Source organism: Canis lupus, chromosome 16 (assembly GCF_003254725.2).
Source record: "Canis lupus dingo isolate Sandy chromosome 16, ASM325472v2, whole genome shotgun sequence".
Lineage (NCBI taxonomy): Eukaryota > Metazoa > Chordata > Mammalia > Carnivora > Canidae > Canis > Canis lupus.
The window spans coordinates 49496143-49516229 of record NC_064258.1 but is presented as its reverse complement, the minus strand read 5'-3'; the positions used below and the strand labels follow the sequence as shown (position 1 = coordinate 49516229).

General features: G+C 35.3%; 1 long non-coding RNA gene across 2 annotated transcripts in view; it reads right to left on the bottom strand.

The window, feature by feature from the left end:
- Nucleotides 1–5519: 5519 nt before the first annotated feature.
- The window catches only part of LOC112675262 (uncharacterized), a 76368-nt gene continuing 61800 nt past the window's right edge, over nucleotides 5520–20087 (bottom strand). Inside the window, exons 4-7 of one of the 2 annotated variants that reach the window (XR_003145842.3) lie at nucleotides 17692–17843; nucleotides 14534–14773; nucleotides 12520–12582; nucleotides 5520–5908 (exon numbers count right to left, since the gene is read on the bottom strand). This is a non-coding gene — a long non-coding RNA (uncharacterized LOC112675262). The remainder of the gene's footprint in view (nucleotides 5909–12519; nucleotides 12583–14533; nucleotides 14774–17691; nucleotides 17844–20087) is intronic. The other variant, XR_004805889.2, reaches the window with a different exon arrangement.

The following is a 20087-nucleotide window of genomic DNA, read 5'->3' as shown; positions in this document are numbered from 1 at the left end:
GAGCTCCTAGATAAAATAAGAAGACTGAATAATATCCACTGCTGACATTTTCAGAGTATATTCTGTGGAGTGTTTGGGCAGAAGCCATAGTGCTATGACATTTAAGAGTGATGGGAGGGTTGGAATTGGAGACCACTCTTTCAGTAAATATAAATATAAAGGAAAAGAAAAGGAAAGTTGTCATTAGAAGTATTAGGATCAGAGATTTGTTTCTTGAATATATGTATTTAATACAATTTTCTGATTTTAAAACTACACTTGTTTATAATAGTACATAGGAAAATAAAAAAAGACACAGTGAATAAAATTACACTCATAGTTATATATCTTCTTGTATACAAATTTTATACATACAGTACATTTTAAAACAAAGTTGTGATAATATGTACACAATTTTTCATCTACTCTTTTTTACTATTTATATTTCATTTTATTGATTTTTCTCTATTCTTAAATATTCCTCAAAAATATGATATTTAATACTGCATAATACTCAAGAACACACTGGCAAAGTCATTGGGCAAAGCCCAAGGTAAATTATAAGAAACATGGGATTCATCATGTGAAAGCCGTCTAGCAGGGCCACCATGGGCCTGACTAGCTGGTCAGTGGGCTTGCTATCAGGTGAGAATGTTTTTCTGTATTTTTTGTTTGTGAACTCACTATAGCCCACGTCTATCTCCAGATGTGATCATAACAGAAAACTACCTTTGCAAAATGTACATATTTAACTAACACAAAACAGGGACATGGAGAGGAGACAAGAAATACCATCATCAGATGGTCAAGCCAAAGTACAGATATAACCTAAAAAAGACTCAGCCAGGCATGATATCCTTAATTTTAAAAGTTGTACAGTGATAGTGAGCATGTTGATAAAGTCAGCCCTCAATACTGTCTTTTAAATCTCTACAATCCAGACTGTGTACTAGGTCTAACTTGGAGCTATTTTCCTAGAAGCTCCATATGTTATCCCTCTTTGAACTCTTGATGCATTTCTTCTAGGTTGGATTTTCTCTGTATCTTGGAATCATTTCTTCATTTTCTAGATTTTTTTTCTCTTATTTTGGTAGAGTACAGTCTCCAGTAGCTAAAGCAGAAAGGAATGAATATAAAAGTAAAATTCTTATTTGCTTTAGATATCTGAAAATATCCTGATTACACTCTCAGTTGATTGTTTACTTAGCTGTGGTTAGAAATCTAACTTGGAAATAGTGTTCCTTCAGAATTTTGAACGTATTATTCCATTGTCTTTGAGTTTCCAATGTTACAGTTAAGAAGTCAGAAGTTGTTATGACATTGTATATGACCTGTTTTTAATCTCTCTGAAAACTTTTTAAAAATCTGGCATATCCACATTTTGAAGTTTTACAATGATGTGCTCTGGTGAGGGTCTCTATTCATCAAGTAGACTGAAGACTAAGTGGGCTCTGGAAACTTTACTAAATTCTTTTATTGATGATTACTGAAAAATAATTCTCCATGATTTCTCAGACTTTAGGCTTGTACATCTGAGAATTCTAAGCAAAGGACATTTTTGATTAATAAGCAGTCTTATAAACTAGAAGTGTATCTCCCTAGAAAGATTTAGAAGCATACTTCCTCAGAGATGTTCTAGATTAGAAAAGATTAAAACTTTATGCTTCTTCCTGAAAAACTTTGCTTAAATCCCAAGATAATAAATAATCTATTTCTTTCTGGGAGGAGAATGACAAGATATGTCAGTAGCTTATAAAAGCTAAGTTTTCTAAAATTGGGGATGCCTCTCCAATGGTGCACCACATGGTGGGATTTTACAAGTAAAATCCAGCCTTCATCATGTCACACTGTGGGGATTGGGGTATAAAGAACTGACACAAAATGCTATTCCTGCTGCTGTTTTTGCTTTAAATAACAAACTATTTGTATCTCTGATGCAAGGCTATTGTGTCTTCTATAAGCATATGTTTAAAAATCTGTGGCAGACAAACTTGTGAACTTCCAAGTAGAGAAAAATCTCTAACCCATTCACTGTTTCTGACTTAATAATGGTTACTTATTGGCCATTTTCTTTATTTTTTCTTTCTATTGATTATACCTCCTGGACTGGCTCTTCTCTAATGTTTCATTGCCTATTTTCCATCTCAGATCATCTCAAGTTTATTTTACAATGTTCTGTCAAGTTTTTCATTTCTGCTGCCATGTTTTTTTTTGTTTGTTTTTAAAGATTTTATTTATTTATTCATGAGAGACACAGACAGAGAGGCAGAGACACAGGCAGATGGAGAAGCAGGCTCCATGCAGGGAAGCCAACATGGGACTCAATCCCAGGACTCCAGGATCTGGCCCTGGACTGAAGGTGGCACTAAACCGCTGAGCCACCTGGGCTGCACTCTTTTCTGCTGCCATGTTTTTAATTTCCAAAAGCTTATCATTTTCTAAATGTGCTTTATTTGTAATAATATACTATTTTTTTTTCTTGGATGCAGTACCTTTTCTTATCTCTTTGAGAAAATCGGTGTATTTCAAACCTTTCTTCCTTCTGCGCACTGTTTATTTTTTTAATTATTTGTTTTGATCTACATCTTTTATATTAAAAGCTTCTTATAATTCTAGTCATCTGTGACTAGTTCAGATTTAAAAGTTGGAGACTAAATATTAAATGAAGATTCTACTCACTTAGGTAACATGATTTGACCTTGAACTTGACTTTAGGAAGCTGTTGTCTGCCTTTTATTGCTACATGATGTCAGGTGCTTCTTAGGCCTGTTGGATCCCCAGAAAATCCTCAATCATTGTTCTGTCTTGAGAGTAAAGTCAAGATTGCCAGTTTTTAGAGAATAGAGAAAGAGATGGGAGGGGAGAGAGCATCTCAGCATTCAGTAAATACGTATTTTTAAAATTCTCATTTGGTGAATAGTAACTCCACCAACTGTGTCACTGAGTCTAGAAATCCTGTGTTTTGCTCTCAAGAGAGTAAATCTCCATACTTGCCCTAGTGCAGAGTGTAGCACAAAATAGGAGTGTTTTACAGCTTTATCAGCTGTCAACTTGGGTTTTAGCATCCTAAATCCACTAAATTCATTACCACTCACCCTTTGCTTTCAGCCTTTAAAATTGTGTTACTATTCCTTTCTCTCTCACTCTTCCTGCTCTTGTGGGTTTATGAGTAAATATATATTTTTATGTTGTTATATGGGGTCTCAGGAAGGAAAAGTATTAAATGGATGCATGCAAATCCTTATCTTTTCCTGAAACCAGGTTTACTTCTTAATTTGGATTTTTTGCATTTACCTTTTTAATACATTTGAAATTACAAAATAGAGACCCAGCATTAGTTTGTGTGAGGGTTTTTTCCCCTCAAATATAGCTAGATTTTTCCAGACCATTTTAAGTGATTCTTTGTCCTTTGCTGGTGATGGCTTGGGATTATTAAAAACTGAGATCTGGTTCAAGACTACCTATTGTGTTTCATTCATGAATTCATTCAATTCTCGTACGTATCATTGGATTTTATCAAGGATACTTTCAGCAGAAAAGCTTAATATGTTGAATGACAAGTCTCAAGGAAAAGGTTGCTATTGTTTTAATTTGTTTTTCAAAAAAACATAAATAGTTAACTTTTTAAACATTGGAAAGGACAAAGAAAGAAAACTGATAATGATAAGAGAGAGTGTTTAAACTTTTAAAAATCTATTCATTCAAATATAAAACTGTTCATTCAAATTATGTAGTGTAGAAATAAAAATATATCTTTACAAAATTACAAAATTTTTATAAAAATTATAGGATATATTGATTCATTGAAAAATTAAAAAAATACAGGGACACTTAGGTGGCTCAGTGGTTAGTTGATCTGCCTTTGGCACAGGTCGTGATCCCATATCGGGCTCCCTGCGTGGAGCCTGCTTTTCCCTCTGCCTGTGTCTCTGCCTCTATCTGTGTGTCTCTCATGAATAAATAAATAAAAATCTTTTAAAAAATACATAATTTTTAACCATCCACTATATGCTCAATAAACTCTCTGGGATGGTGAAGTGAGTAGAAGAACACCAATTTTCTTTCCCACTATGTGTAAGTATCAGAGGGCTTTATATGTAACTAATGTCTTATATTCAGTATTGTCTACTGGTCCTATAATCAGTATTTTACATGCAATTTTACAATCCACTTATTATATTAATATCGTATGTAAGTATTATCATCCCAGTCTTTAAATATATAGGAACTGTGGCTCAGAAAATTTAAGTAACTTGTAGAAATTCACATAACCGTGGAATATTACTACTGAATGTCAAATTCATGTTCTTCTAGTCTCCCAAGTATAGGAAAAATATTTTAGAAAAAGAATTTGATGATTTATTAATGTAATACTACCTAATTCACATACACTATTTAAGAACATGGTTTTCTTTAGTCTCAGTGAAAGGTAGCATTTAGAATATTAGAAAGAGAAAATATTTACCATGCTTTATTAAGTCCTATTTAATAGATTATGGTTCAAATAAGAGCATTTGAGAATTGAGTACATAAAATCTGTAAGTGCATTACTAAGCCTATTTGAAACTTTTCTTTCTGGTTCCTAGACTTTTAAGTATTAGGGACAAGTCGAAAATGTTTTCTATATTTCCATGTTCTAATTAGACTGTGAGTCAGCTAATAAGAACCAACTGAAAACCCACAGTTTTGATGGCTTGCCCTAATGTTAACTTCAGAATCAATCAAGAATCTACTGTGCCTTAATTTGGTAGGTGACACATGATTTGATCTTATAAAGCCTAGTAAATAAGATAGCCAGTGAGTAAATATCAGACATGATTTTTAAAATGGCTTATAGATTTTCCACCAAAATCAGATCAGTCTGATCTTTATGTGATTAACTATATAATGTAGCGAGAGTTGGTAGTAGAGTCATGTTCATGCCTTTTAAAAATTTTATCTAGGAACAGTTGAAGAGAAATGATGTTGTTCAGTTTAAAAGAGAATCACAACTCCCATCTGATATTTAAGTCTTTTGGTTGTGTCTAACTCGAATGGTAAGAAAGCAAACATTACCATCATTAATTATTTTTATTTTTGTCCATTTATATGGCTTCTGGGTTAGAGTGGAATGTTTTTTTTTTATATCCAATTTACATCATGATATTATTTCCTTAAGCATAATAAGGGATGTTTTATAATTTAATAAATGAGAATTTATTATTCACTGTTATTGTCAGTGTATATTTATGCTGCTTTAAGTACATGCAAAATACTGTGAATTCAACAGTGATATAAGTCAGATATAAATTCTTCATTGAGGAACCTTGGCTCTTCATAGAGGACAAAGTTTACATGTAATCCCAGTAAGTGCCAGAAAGTCCCAAGTACAGATACAATTGTATGGGCATTCATAAAAAGGAAAAATCATTAAACTAGTTGGAAAAGTAAAAATATTATCTCTGAGCAAGTGGTATTTGATCAGACCTCAAAAGATAGTCAGGAGCATTGACATCATCTGAATAACTAATGAGGGTGACATAGTCTGTGTTTCCCATAATGACTCTAGAAACTCTGTGCTTCTCTCCTTCTTCCTGTGAAGAACCAATAAAAGAATGCAGTGGAAGGGAAACTTCTATTAACATAAAGACACCCTAAAAAATGAAAGTTCATAATATACTCTTCAGAGGACTGTGAAAGTGCCACCAGACTGTTCCCATTGCTTTATATTACAAAAGAAACTTCTATGACCATATCATTCACAGACATAGTAGGGTGAAGATTAAGTTAAATTATGAAGGGACCTCCAAGACACCAGATCTTAAATAATACAGAATGCATTCCTCTTTCACGTGGCAGTCAGCTGGTCTAGGCTGGTGGGGCGCCTCTTCTCCACGGGGTCATTTGGGGAAGCAAGCACCTCCATCTTGTTGCTCTGTGCATCTTCCAGCTGATGACAAAAGTGGAAAAGCCAATGTCTGGAGAAAGATGACTACTCACATTCCATTAACCTGAATTTAAATACATGGTCACACTACCCCCTAAAGAAGCTGGAACCTTATTTTCTGGTTAGATAGTTATGTCCCCAGGGAGAAGGGAGAAATGCATTTGGAGGAAGGGGAGAAACTAGCCATCTGCCATAGATTTTGGTTGCTTCATTTTGTTGTGTGTGTGTGGTTTTTTTTTTATAATTCCTCAGGATTTGTAGAAAATTTACTATTTAGATAGTTTTTACACTTTTATAGTTTAATATAATCTAAATCTTATGAACAATATGGAAGGCTGCATTCTAGAATTAACACAGTTAATTTTTAAGAGACTTCTAGAATAACTTGTACATGTGACTAAGGCAACTCCCAAAATTAAGCTGTGAGATTGAAGCTATTCAGACAGCAAAGTAAAAATGTGACTCAAGCCATTTATGTATTTTAAAAGGTAAGACCTGTGATTCTCATACTTACTTGACTGTTCCTTAACAACAGTGTTCAGTGTGCAAAATGGGCATTTCTGGAGACAATATAAAGATTATAAAAAACGTCAGGGCACCTAGGTGGCTCAGTAAATTAAACATCTGTCTTGGACTCAGCTCATAATCTCAGGGTCCTGGTATCAAGCCCCCCATCGGGCTCCCAGCTCAGCAGGAAGTCTGCTTCTCCCTCTCCCTCTGCTGCTCCCCCCACTCATGCTCTCTCTCTCTCTCTCTCTCAAATAAGTAAATAAAATCTTTTTAAAAGATCATAAAAACCCTATTCTAGATTATGATTTGCAGACCACCCAGATGAACTGGATATTCATTATGATCATTTAAATCACTTTTGTACAAATGACCAATGACAGAATCACAACTGAGAGTCTTGTTGATTCTTTAATTCAGATTGTATCCAATTTGGGGGATGGGGCAAAAAGCCATATAAAATCAGGACTGGGACGCCTGGGTGGCTCAGCGGTTTAGCGCCTGCTTTCGGCCCAGGGCATGAACCTGGGGTCCCAGGATCGAGTCCCACGTCAGGCTCCCTACATGGAGCCTGCTTCTCCCTCTGCCTGTGTCTCTGCCTCTCTCTCTCTCTCTCTCTCTGTGTGTGTGTGTTCTCTCATGAATAAAAATAAAATAAATAAATAAATAAATAAATAAATAAATAAATAAATAAATAAGTTTTTTTGAAAAATGGGATGCCTGGGTGGCTCAGCGGTTAAGCATCTGCCTTTGGTTCAGGGCATGATACCAGAGTCCTGGGATCAAGTCCCATATCGGGCTCCTTGCATGGAGCCTGCTTCTCCCTCTGCCTATGTCTCTGCCTCTCTCTGTATCTCTCATGAATAAATAAATAAAATCTTTAAAAAAAATAAAATCAGGACTGATTCATACTTTTAAAGTTCTATATTATTTTATGAAATCGACAAATATGCTATGTACAGGAATCTCCACTAAATATTAATGTTAATGAAGATTCTCTTTAATGTGTGAGTAAACATTTTAACAAGTGATTATTTAAAACATTATTCAAATGTTATTTAATAAGGGTATAATCTCTAAAGTTCAGTTCAGTTTAACAAATATTTATTGAATGTCTATCCTGGGTAAGATAGTGTGGGTTTCTAACTTAATATGCTGAATTATGATGGCTCTTGTCACATGGGCTTGATTTTTCCAAGGGTGGCTGATTAAAAGGAAGTGAATGCTCAGTTCTGTTTACTGAGAAGACATATATAAAATAAAGTAAAATGATTACAGTCTACTGTACTATATATCAACAAAGCAGTTAAGGGACAAATGAACGTTATTATAAATAAACTTTACACTGAAAATTATTGTTCCAATGGTCTGACCTCCCTGGGCACCAGAGTCAGTTCTATAACTTAAGGGAGTATGTAGGATGAATGGGATATGGCCAGACTGTATTTTATTTATATATCAATCTCCCTAACTTACATAAAAGCCTCAAAGGCAGAAGGAATCTAAAATTAAATGGGAAAGGAAAAAGAATATGAGTCCAAGAAAAAAATTTTCTGCATATATTTTACTTATCAGACACAAAATTAGTTGTCAGATTTCCCCTACTTCCTCTTCCAATTTGCTTTAATTATAGCCTGAGGCAGGAAACCCAATAGCAATAGCAATGGGCTGAGAATTGATTGGACGGATAGGTGGTAGGAGACGGGACTAGGAGAATAGAAGAGATAAATGGTGGGCAAGAAGCACACCAACTGACCTTGGCAAAAAAAGATGTTGAACTTAAAAATTACTCTCAGAGGAAGAGCACACCAGAATAGGATTATGAACCTCATAGTGGAAGGACAGTCTCACCCACTTCAACACAGCTAGGGGCATCTTTCTATTCACTTAATTCAGGTTATTTTGGTTTTATGGTTTTATTTCCTTTGACAGTCTCTTAAGTGCAGGAATGTGTGATGTCTTCATTTTTTTCTAAGAGTCCAAACAAAAAAAGATAAAATAAAAACATAAAACGATTCATAATGGGTGAAGCAGCCATTGCCTTGAAAATCCACTAACCCCCCACACCGTTTTTATGAATCAGGTAAACTCTAGTACAGTTATTATATTTACACAGCTATCAATTGTGTTTCTTGTAAAAAAAAAAAAAAAAGCTTTCCATTTGATATTTGCATAGCGTTTGCATTTGTAATGTTGATATGTCAGTTAATACCAATTAATAGAAAATTGGATAGCAAACCAAGAAAAGGGCCAAAAATAATGAATGAGTCTCTGCCTCAGTGTGACAAGAACTTGGATTTTGAGATGGGAGTAGGATGGGAGCTTGGGGATGAAGTGAATAGATAAGTGTAGTGATAAATTGACTCAAAAATAAAATAGAACACATAGAGCATCTTAAGAACCACCAACCACCAAATTACTTTCAAACCATTTGCAGACTATTGTATAGACATTAATTTATTTCCAGGAGATAATTTTTGTATATTAGAATTAAAAAGTCAGCCAAGACCCGTTGTTGCTTTATCCATTATTTATGGAGACGGAAATGAAGGAGGAGAGTGGACACAAATTAGAATCGCCTAACTGTTCTGAGAGTACCCTAAAGTGTTGTGATTTTATATGGCCTGAAAATACCGAGGATGATTGGGAGCTGCATTTCTGTCCTTGGACCTCTGGAATTAAAATCATTATAGAAGCAAATTTCTTCCAGTTACACTTATTACTATGGAGGGAAGGTTGAACTTTATTTTTCTTTGACTTCTAAAGATGGTTAAAGAGATAAGTATTGATAGATATAAAAGATATAAATGTATAATTAAGTCTAATTCCCTAATCTGTTCATGTTAACATGACCTTAAAATGCAGGTATTTTATGGAATCTTCTTTATAGTAATTTAGGCGTATCTTTGAAACCCTTGGAAAGGTTACATATCTTTATAACCCCAGCTGTTGCTTATCACTATTGACGAGTGTCATTTTTCTGTTTTTATCAGAAAAGGGTGACTGAATTCACTAAGCCTCAAGAGAAGTTGCTAATTCATGCATCCTTTTATGGTTTCCTTTTTAGCTTTTCATAAAACTTGAGCACTCTGAGGTCCTTGGGTCAAAATCAATGCTGTTACCAGATGGCCATTTCCTTTTGTGGGCATCACGTGTAGTTATTTAGACATTTTAACCAGATCTGCACTAGTTTGTAAATGGCAGAAAAAAAGACTGATACTCTGAGTATCTTATGGGGCAGAGGAGTAAGGAAGGGGGAGGCGCTAGAATTGAGATCAGAGCAATCATATCAGACTGTTTCAGCCACTGAGAGTCTCTGGAAATAATTACGTTGTTGAGTATTTTCTTCCCACTCTTTGTTTTTTTAGACTCTTTTGGATTGTACTTGAATAATAATTCAAGACTCCTTACCATGAAAATCTGGCATTATGCATTTTTAAAAATGTAAAATCTATTAAATACTAATATGCTGTGACTCAGATCTTTGAAAGAAAAAGTTCTTTGTTTGCAGCTTGGAACCTGCCATTCTATTTTATTATTGCAGAAGTTCCCAGCAGGCATATTCACCCAGATTTAATTATTAAGCCATAAACGTATCTTTGAAAATTTCCTTTTATACTGAATGCCTAGGAGTAATTTAGAATTGCTTTTTCAATCATCTTAGGTGGCAAATCAGAATTCAACACAAAGTATGTTTTCAAATGTTTTTGGAAAGTGAAAATCATTGAATTGATAAGAGCATCAGGATGCCATAGCACATAAAATAGATAGAAGAGGAGACTGGGTAAATATATCTAGGTCTCAGGGAACATCTGTACATCTACCGGAATAGAAGCTCAGTGAGGGCAGGGTCTTCATCTGTTTTACTCATTACTTCTCAGAACATAGAAGAGTGCTGGGCACTTACTTGGGGGATAAATAAAAATTCATTCTAGAAATATACATTGTGAATGAACCAGTGAAAGTATCATTTACACCCCACATCATCACCACTTGCACACTTATTGGACAAAGGGAGATGTTGAAGGTTTTTACCTGACATTAAACATATACATGCAAACAGATATATTGAAGACTTCCTGTTTGGATGATATTGACTGGAGGAGACCAGTTTTTAAAGTGATTCATCTTTTATACGAAGCCATAACTACTTAAATATGACCCTAAAGTATCTCAAGATTTTCTAGATCACTGAAAACAAAGTCTCTATTGGTTTTCTCCAAAAACAGGAGAAATAATTCTTCACATTCATAGTCGAAATGGATGATAGAATAACCCAAAGCTCTTTGAAAAATATCCTGTGCATAGTTTCTACAGGGATTTTAAGGAAATGGCCTAATAAAAGTGAAGCTTTCTGTATACAAATACCGAATCATTATGTTCTCACCTGATTCTAATACAATGTTATTTGTCAATTATACCACGATGAAAGAGTGAAGTTTTTCAAATGTCATGACATTTACAAACTTATTTGGAAACAGGCGATATTTGTTGAATATTAAAAAGTTCCCCACTCTCAGTCTTCTTTATAATAAAATCACTTACATTAATAAAAATGCAATTAACAGGTATGGGTAGCGTATGCTAATATGCCCACTTATACAATCTACATGAATACAGAAAAAGGAGAGTATATGAAAAAAATATATTGCTTAAGAATATAAATGAATATGGACTTACCTTACTGGTTTTCACCACTGTGGTTTCACCTGTAGAGTGAATAGTTTCACTAACTGCCAAACTTTTCATTATGAGAGACTGATCTTTAATTCCAAGATCATATTCAAATATATTCTTAATAAACTTCATTAATCACTGCCCCCTTTTATTATTAAACTTGTAGAAGAGTTACAAGAACATAATTTGGTACTTGAGACATTCAGTACAAATACATTTTAGTAGGAGTTACTTATATAACCTAAAGCCCATAAAACTGTTGGAGGGGACTCTTCTCTCCCTAATAATTTAGATGTCAAAAAAGTAACTAGAAACTAATTTTCCTAAGTCACAATTGGGAAAAGATTCAAAAAATATGTAGCTTACTACAATCCTGACATCAATACTGGACTAAATCATCATTTATTTATTATTCTGTCTTATAAACATATCAAAGTAGAAAACCTCTAGGCTCATGTACAATAAAATATTTTAGCATTAAAACTAAATAATAAAATGTCAAAGATAAAAGACTGATAACCCACTCAAACATCTCTCTATGGCTTAGGGAAAAATCTATCTAAACAAGTAGATTTTGCAGAGCACTAGCCCAGTCTCATTCTCCAAACCTACACATTCTAAGACACTTAGACTTGCTTTGTCTTTCCTTCGCATTCCTAGGTTGAATCAGTATCTGCAAAGTTTATCCTATGGAATCTCGTTAAATATAAAAATCTCTGACAATGCATTTCATAATTGCCAATCTGAATTATAAAATAAACTCAGAGTTGGTGGTTTTGTCCTTTAAAGGCTGCTGGAAGTCCCAGTTTATATTTAATGATACACGTGTTCTTGAATCCAGTGTTCTATTTTAATGTCCATATTTTTTTCGCAAGATATGTCCTAAAAATGAATTTCTATTCCAATATAACTTCTCAAAATGAGTAGAGGAGGTCAGACAATCAACCTGTTCTTTCACACTTAATCACCAGTGATAAGACAACATAGAACTGGGTTATTTTTATCAACAGCTTCATTATAGTTTGCCTTTGGATACAAGTCCCACGAGGATACAAAATGTGGCAAATTAATATATACTAGCTTGACTGATTTCACTGAATGAATTAGCCAAATGTTCAAAAGAATTTACTGGCCCACCTGGTAAAAATTATTCTATAAGTAAAATGTACTCTAAGTCTTTGTTTTCGGAACCATATAGCTTCATGTGGCTGTATTCACTCAAATACAGTTAACAACACAATAATACCAACTCCAACTATGCTATTCTTAAATAGCAAATGAATTAAAATTTAAATTGAAATAAATTGAGTCTTCGTGATGTCACTGCCAGGGCCTACTTTTTTTTTTTTTTTTTTTAATCAACATCCAGTTCATCAAATTATACATATCAATGACCCCTGTCAGAATGCCAGGAAATAGAGGAGGCTCACCAGAACCCTTGGAGAAAAGACAAGGCCATCTATTTTCTTGTCCTGCAGCTGTCATGGTGGCCACTAAAAAAGGAAAAGATTATAAGTGTGTAGCTAGTAACGCAGAATCATTTTCTGAGGAGATAAGAGTCTTGGGCAATGACCTGATGGGGTCACAAATTTAGAATCTCTGAAATATGATGTGATTTCTTAGATAGGGTAGAGCAGAAGATAAACCCAGGTCTTCCATCAGGAAGACCATTCTCCAAACATGAACCAAAAGTTCCTTCCTTGGAATAGCATGGCATCCTTACAAGCAATTTCAGAGCAAATCACAAAGCCTAGTATGGATCCATTGTTCCAGTTATAATGTGAGTTGGCCTTCGCCTTTAGCCAATTTAAACGGTGCCATTAAGTAGAGAAAGGGTTTTAGAGAAAAACAAGGAAATTTCATTTAGGAAAAGGCTTGCTTCTACCTCTAGCAACATACAGTTGGGTTATTTTGAAGCTGCAAATTAAGTAGTAAGAAAAGTCATATCTTTGGCTAAAAGCATGCAAATTTACTACCTACACTGACATCCATTCCGTCTGCCATGCTCCTAAGAAACACAGTCCATAGTAACTGACAGGGAATGTATAACAAAGGCGCTATGGTCAGGTTTGCTAAAAGGTCCTTCCAGATTAGAAAACTAATTGTAACTAATTGGAGGGGGAGGGTAGCATAAAAAGCTAACACCTGATGGAAAAGTGCGTCATGATGTATTTCTTCTTTGAAAAAAGTTGTACTAAGCATTCATTAATTTTAACATTGTCCTGTCCTTCGTCCATCATAAAGACAACTTAAACATTGTCTGGGAAACAGAATCTTGAGGTACCCAAATTGCACACAGTCATAAAACACAAAACTGTGTTTTAATTTAATATTACCATTTAGACATCCTTTAGTGGAATAAAGAGGTGATTTAGCTTAGTAATATACCCTGGCTTAAATGCAAATAAAAAGATGCAATGAAGGACACAGAAATGGTACTCAAACGCGGGATGTTGTATTACATAAATTTTTCAGGCACACAAGATTGGTGTAACCAGCGGAGTTGCCAACTTGTATCTGGGGAGTACTACTCTATGTATTGTGCAATAAACATTATACAGCACAATAAATGAGGCAAAATAGCTGGGAAAATATGTGAGGGGAAAGAGTAGAGAAAGGATTATAAAATATCTTTATGAACATTAACATAAATGATGAGTTACAATTTTCCAGCTTTATTCTTTTGACAAATGGTCTATATAGTAATGTTTTCCTTATATACTATCATTTAGAAACATACTGCACAAACCATCTGCCTATAAAAATCTATAGTTTCCTTTGTCAGGTTTGTTGCAGTTATTCAGTTTGTGTCAAGTATGCTAGTTAGGTGGTAAATTTATAGCATATATGTTAACTGGATTTTCTAAACACCCTCCCTCGGAAAACCAAAGTGAAATATAATAGCAATGTGAACATGGAACACACGTTCTGTTCTGTTGAGGCAGGGAGCAGAGCGTCCCTTGTGTTCTGAGCCACCTTCCCCTTGCACTAATCGTCCCTGTTAGAAACCCCCTTATAATTATTACATCATTTATTTTATTCTCCTTGTGCTTGGACTTCTGTTTCTCCATCGTCTATAACCTTGCTGAAAGCACAAAATTTGCATCCCTACTTTTTCTGGGACTGATTTTTTGGAATGTTCTGCTTTGGGTAATTTATTCATTATATCTGTGACTTATGACAGTGTGTCTATTGACCCATATTTTTTTCCCTTTTGTTCTATTTGATTTTTTTCTTGACATTGGCAAACTCAGTTGGTTTTATTCTCCCAAGCATGCATCCTGACCTCCCCACCTTAATTATGAAGAGGGAGGGGTTAATAGCTATTAGTAGATATATAATTCCCTTCTAGAATCCGAACTAGCTTTTAAAATTTGTTTCCCTCCCTTAATTTATAAATATTTTAATCAATAATGTATCTATTATTTCCCAAGTGAGCCCTACCGAGTATGCTTGATGGCCTCACACAAGCCATTCCAGGAGAACGGCCTCTCTCAAGCAGCTGACACCAGTGAGCCCTGCTAGTTTTCTACCTCTCTGGAGTCCCTACATTTTTAGGTTAGCAAACAACGGCACGCTCCTCCATCACCGAACCAATGAAATTGATGTGTTGTGCAAGTTTCCTCACTCCGTTTTGCTGAACTTGCATTGTATTGCCCACTGCATATTCAGTCCGAAGCTCGCCTGGAACAAAAAGCCAGCCATCAGAGAAAAAAACACTGTCTGTCCTCAACGTTGTAATTCCACTTGATCAGCATCAGCTCTGCATCAATAATTAGACAGGGGTCCAATAATTATGTTGGCAATGAAACCACACAGTCAAAACTTTAGTTATTTCTGTGAAGTGATTTCCAAGGGCTGAAACCAAGGTTTGACATGGTTGCTTCCCCCTCCCCCCTTTTACTGGTAAGATGGCAGATGATTGAACACCTGTGCCCTTTGTATTGTTTGGAATATCCCCTTCCAGTTGTTGCTTCGCATACCAACTAAAGTACTATACTTGCTTTCATATATGACATACTTGCTTTTAAAAATCTAATTAAAACTTTCTTTTTGGTCCTTAGGTAGAAAGATGGCTCTGTTGAGATGAGCTCTTAATTAATGCACTGAGAGCTTACGAGTCCCACCTCTCAACAGGAATGATTGACGTCCAAGGATACATAAATTACACTAATTGAGCTCTGCCTCTATACAGGCTTTCCACAGCCAACTCATCAGAGAAGCTAGGTGAGTAGACCAGCATAAAAAGTTATTTCAATATGTTCTATGCTTTCCCAAAGGGTTGAAGAGAAACTTTCCAGACTGTTGCACATTTATTATCACAGAAGGCAGTTCTTTTCTTCAGTTTTAAGATGTAGGTTTTGTGTTGTAGTGGATTTTTTTTAATTATGAAAATTAGCATTTTTAACATAGCCATTTAAATTTAAATAACCATGTTCTCTTTGCAATTTTCAAGCAGCAAAACTTGCAAGCCAATTACAGTATGCAAAAATCACTTGGCATCATTTGTTGATATTAAATTGTGTTGCATAGCAACCAATGCATATGCTATGGAGGGATTGTTTGAAATCAAACCCAATCTTAGTCCTTGAGTTTGGTTTTCAGAAATGTACCTAATTGTAAGCACACCTAATCCCCAGCCTCACCAAAGACCATATTGAAATGTTTCTTTTATGTTTATTTTATCCTGAGGTTTCCAGTTCATCCATCTCATTTATGCTATTATAGGTATTCTGAGGCTCTGACTTTCATAAAATCTAATAAACCACTTGGTATAACCTAGATGGCTTATTAGTCTAAAATAAAATTCAGAGACAGAACTCTCTGATAAAAATGAAGACAATTATGCCATATTAATTGTCTCCATTTATATCTTAAATTTTTATTCACAAATTTTTAAGACTGTCTCAACAATTATGAAAAGCCCACCATTTAAATAATTTTCAAGAGCAATATGGATAATATAGGAAATTTAGGATACTGAATTACTTAAAATTTGTAAGTAAAATATATGTATTGTTCAGACAAAATATAAATAGGGAGGGCCTGAGTTCTACTGTGTAAAGTTTTAAATGGCGAAAGTGAAAACATGAAGACCACAAAAAACTAGATTAAGAAATTATTAAGCATGAAGTAGATACTTCAAAATGAGTAGAAGTGGAAAAGCAAACAGTAAGAACAAAGGGGAGAGAAAATCCAAACAATAGAAACACCGAAGTCAGTTTTAGAAATAATAAATAAAGTACCAAACCTAAACATACCCCCAAAATCGGTAATGGCAGAAAGTAGAGAAAATAAGTGATAAAAGGAAACAAGACTGGTTTCAAAAAATATTTAGGGAGACTATCATGTCCGGTACCAAAAATCAAAAAGAATTCTTTTAAGACTTTGGGTTCCTGAGACATTCAGGAGAACATGTTGCTCCCATACTTTCTCTCTTTCCACTCCAGTGCACTTTGCTGTGCCTACTGTTTCAAATTGTGAAAAATGTGGAGCCCCACTTAAAAAGAAAATCATAAGATGGCTACATTTCTATCAAATAGCTATATTATTACCTGGGAGAAAACCTGAAGTGGAGAAAAATAGAGAGAGATCAGAAAATCCTGAGCTTATAATCTCATAAAAAATATATATATAAAATGCTTTTAACATCAAGACTATCTCGCTAGGACTGAAATGAAATAAAAATGGAACAGCTTCTTGACCATAAGATCCTTTTATTATTTGGTGGCTAGCAGGACCCAAATATGAGACATCAAGACCATTGAAATACAAGTAACATGACATTTTCTCCTTAAAAAATTATTTAGGTGTAATGAGCGTGAAGTATCTCCCTCCAAAAATCTACACATTTAATTCGATTTTCTGTAATTATGTGTTTATGTCACGTTCTTTCATTATATGCTATGTGCTAAGCAAGGTGCGGTCCGTGAGGTGGTTTTCTATGAAGCTGGGCTTGAAATGACCTAAATCTATTCATATCTCTTGAAAATTATGTATTCAATAATCATGAAAAGGCAGTATCACTGTGCACTTCATTAGTCTCATATCTGTAGAAATATTTATTAGTAGAAAAAGTAACCATATGTTCATCTGTTGGCAGATAGTTCAAAAACTTCAATTCACATATTTTTAATGTGAGTTAAATGAGTTAACAAAAACCTCAACATACTTGAATAATACTATATGAGCAATACCTTTGGATTTCAATTGGTAGAATGTGCCTGAATTAGTAACAACGTCTTTCTTCATGTATGTTGGGTGATCAGACTGCTGATGCCCGACAGAAAACCATAAGTCATTACGAAATGAGCACAGTCAGCACTGCGATGAGCCAGGGCCACCCTGCCTCGAATGGAACCATTAATATAATAGCCTATCACTCAAGCTAATAAAATCAGCTCTTACTCTATTCTGTTTCCGAACACGGACTATCAGGTCCAAGTTTCCAGTTGCTATATTGCATCAGAATCATACTATTATTATGGGACACATCAACAGACATACCAAGAGACGTGCTGATTACCCTCTACTACTGTACTATATACAGTAAAATAAAACCTCAGTAAACTCTTCTTTTGTCTTCCAAACAGAACACTTACCCTGTGCTTATTGCTTTGGTCAGTTGATAGGCTTCGTAGACTCTTTCCTCCTTTAGAATTCATGTAATTCTTTAGATGTGGGACTATTCAGTTAGCTGGACAGCTCATTATACTACCACTGTTTGGTCTCTGGGTGAACTGCTTGCTCGTAACTATAATAACCGTTTTGAAGATGTTGTGAATTTATTTAAAATAAAATGTGTTACTTTTTAAAAAAGAATAATAAAAAAGTCAACAAATCTGCTATAATATCCTGGAATATCAGTGCCGACATAGTTTTTGTTATAATTTTAAATAACAGAAATGATAGAGAAAAATGCAGACATTTATAAAAGTCTCTGCCCTCTAAAATATTTACTAATTTCTTAATATTTATTCTAGAAATGCATCTTTAATTATCTACATATCACTTATGCATCCACTCAACTAGCTTTTTTATTCATGGATTTTTATGTACCAAGCACTAGTTTTAGTTTTAGTCTGACGGTAAGCAAAACAGATTAAAAAAAAGAAAAAATCCTGGCCCTTGTAGGTCATGCATTCTTGTATGGAAAAACAGACTATAAACACAATAAATAAGTGTGTGTGTGAAAGAAAAACAGATACAGAGAAATAGTGATAAATACTATTGAAAAAAATAAAGTAGAAGCATGCTTGGAAATGCCTTTGTAAATAAGGAAGGGTTTTTTTGAGGAAGTGCTATTTGAGCAAAGATTTGAAGATGAGGGAAAGGCCTTTGTAGCAACTGGAAAGGGTTCTAGGCAGAAAGAAGAGCATGTGCAAAGCTTTGAGAAAGGACACACCTGGTGGGGGCACCTGGGTGGCTCAGAGGTTGAGCATCTGCCTTTGGTTCAGCTCATGATCCCAGGGTCCTGGGATTGAGTCCTGCATCAGGCTCCCCGGAGGGAGCCTTCTTCTCCCTCAGCCTGTGTCTCTGCCTCTCTCTGTGTCTCTCTGAATAAATAAATAAAATATTTAATAAAAAAAGGCACACCTGGTGGAGGCAAGTGGCACCAAGGGGCTAATAGCAGGGAAGCAGGAGTGTAGACAAGGGAGGAAGACGTTGGGGAATCATAGACACAGAGGGCGAGAGGCTACCAATTGATTTTGGCTCTTAGTGTATGTAAGATGCAAAGGTTATAAAGGATTGCTTTGTTCTCTGTGTGTGTGTGTGTGTGTGTGGTGCTGTTGTTGTTGCTTATTTGTTTTCTGGATGTGGAATAATATTAGAGGATTTTTGAGGAGGAAGATGGCACGGCCAGATGTAAGTTGTAAAAGGACAGCCTTGGATACCATGCTGGGAAGAGATGCAAGAGGAGAAAAGACAGAAGCAGGTGCACTAGTTAGGAGACTATTGCAAGGATTCAGGCAGAGATGGTGGTGGCTCCAACCAGGATGAGAGAGGAGGCAGTGGCAGTATGTGGTTTTACATTCCAAATATATTCTGGAGGTAACACCGACAGGATTTTCTGATGGGTTCCTGTGAGATGAGAGGTTGGGAAGAGCCCAAGATGCCTCCAGAGTGTTTGGTCTGAGTGACTGGAAGAATGAATGGGGAAGAGTAGCAGGAAAAAGTTGGTGGGGTTCTGTTTTGTATCCGTTTACTTTGAGATGTCTACTAAGTGTCCAGTTTGGAAATGCCAGGAAAACAGCATGAGTACAAGAATCTGTCCTTTCGGTCTTGGTTAGAAATAGGACTTTAGAAATTCCCAGCGTAAAAAAAAAAGTATTTAAGTCACCAGACTGGAGGAAGTCACCAAGGGAGCAGTTGTGAGTAGAAGCAGAAAGGAGCATCAAAGGCTTAGACATGGGGACCCCAATGTTTAGAAGTCACAGTTCTGAGGTATAGTCAGTGAAGGAGGAGGGAACCGGACAAGGATGGTTTCCTGGAAGCCATTTGTAAGATGCCGTCCACACATCAAGGAGCATGAAGATCACACTGGATTAGCAATGGCGGGTCATTGGTGGTGTGGTGGGAGAGAAAATCTAACTGAAGTTGGCCTGAGAGAATGGGAGGAGAGAAACTGAAAGTAATCCCTACAAGCATTCTGGGAATTTTGCTATAAATAGGAACAAACAAAAAAAATTAGATGGTAGCTAGACGCAGGTTTTTAGCCTAAAAATTTTAGTATCCCTTTGTCATATTAAAATATCGTTGATTTTTAAAATTTTATTGAATTATAGTTAAATTAATAGATAAATTGGAGAAAAATCAATACCTTTGCGTCTTGCACTTTTCTTATTCACTTGCATGCTAGGTATAATCATTAGCTTATTCTCTCTGAGTTCTTCAGAAGAGTTTTTGTGGGTTTTTTTGTTTTTAAGATTTTATTTATTTATTCATGACAGACAGAGAGAGAGAGAGAGAGACGCAGAGACACAGACATAGGGAGAAG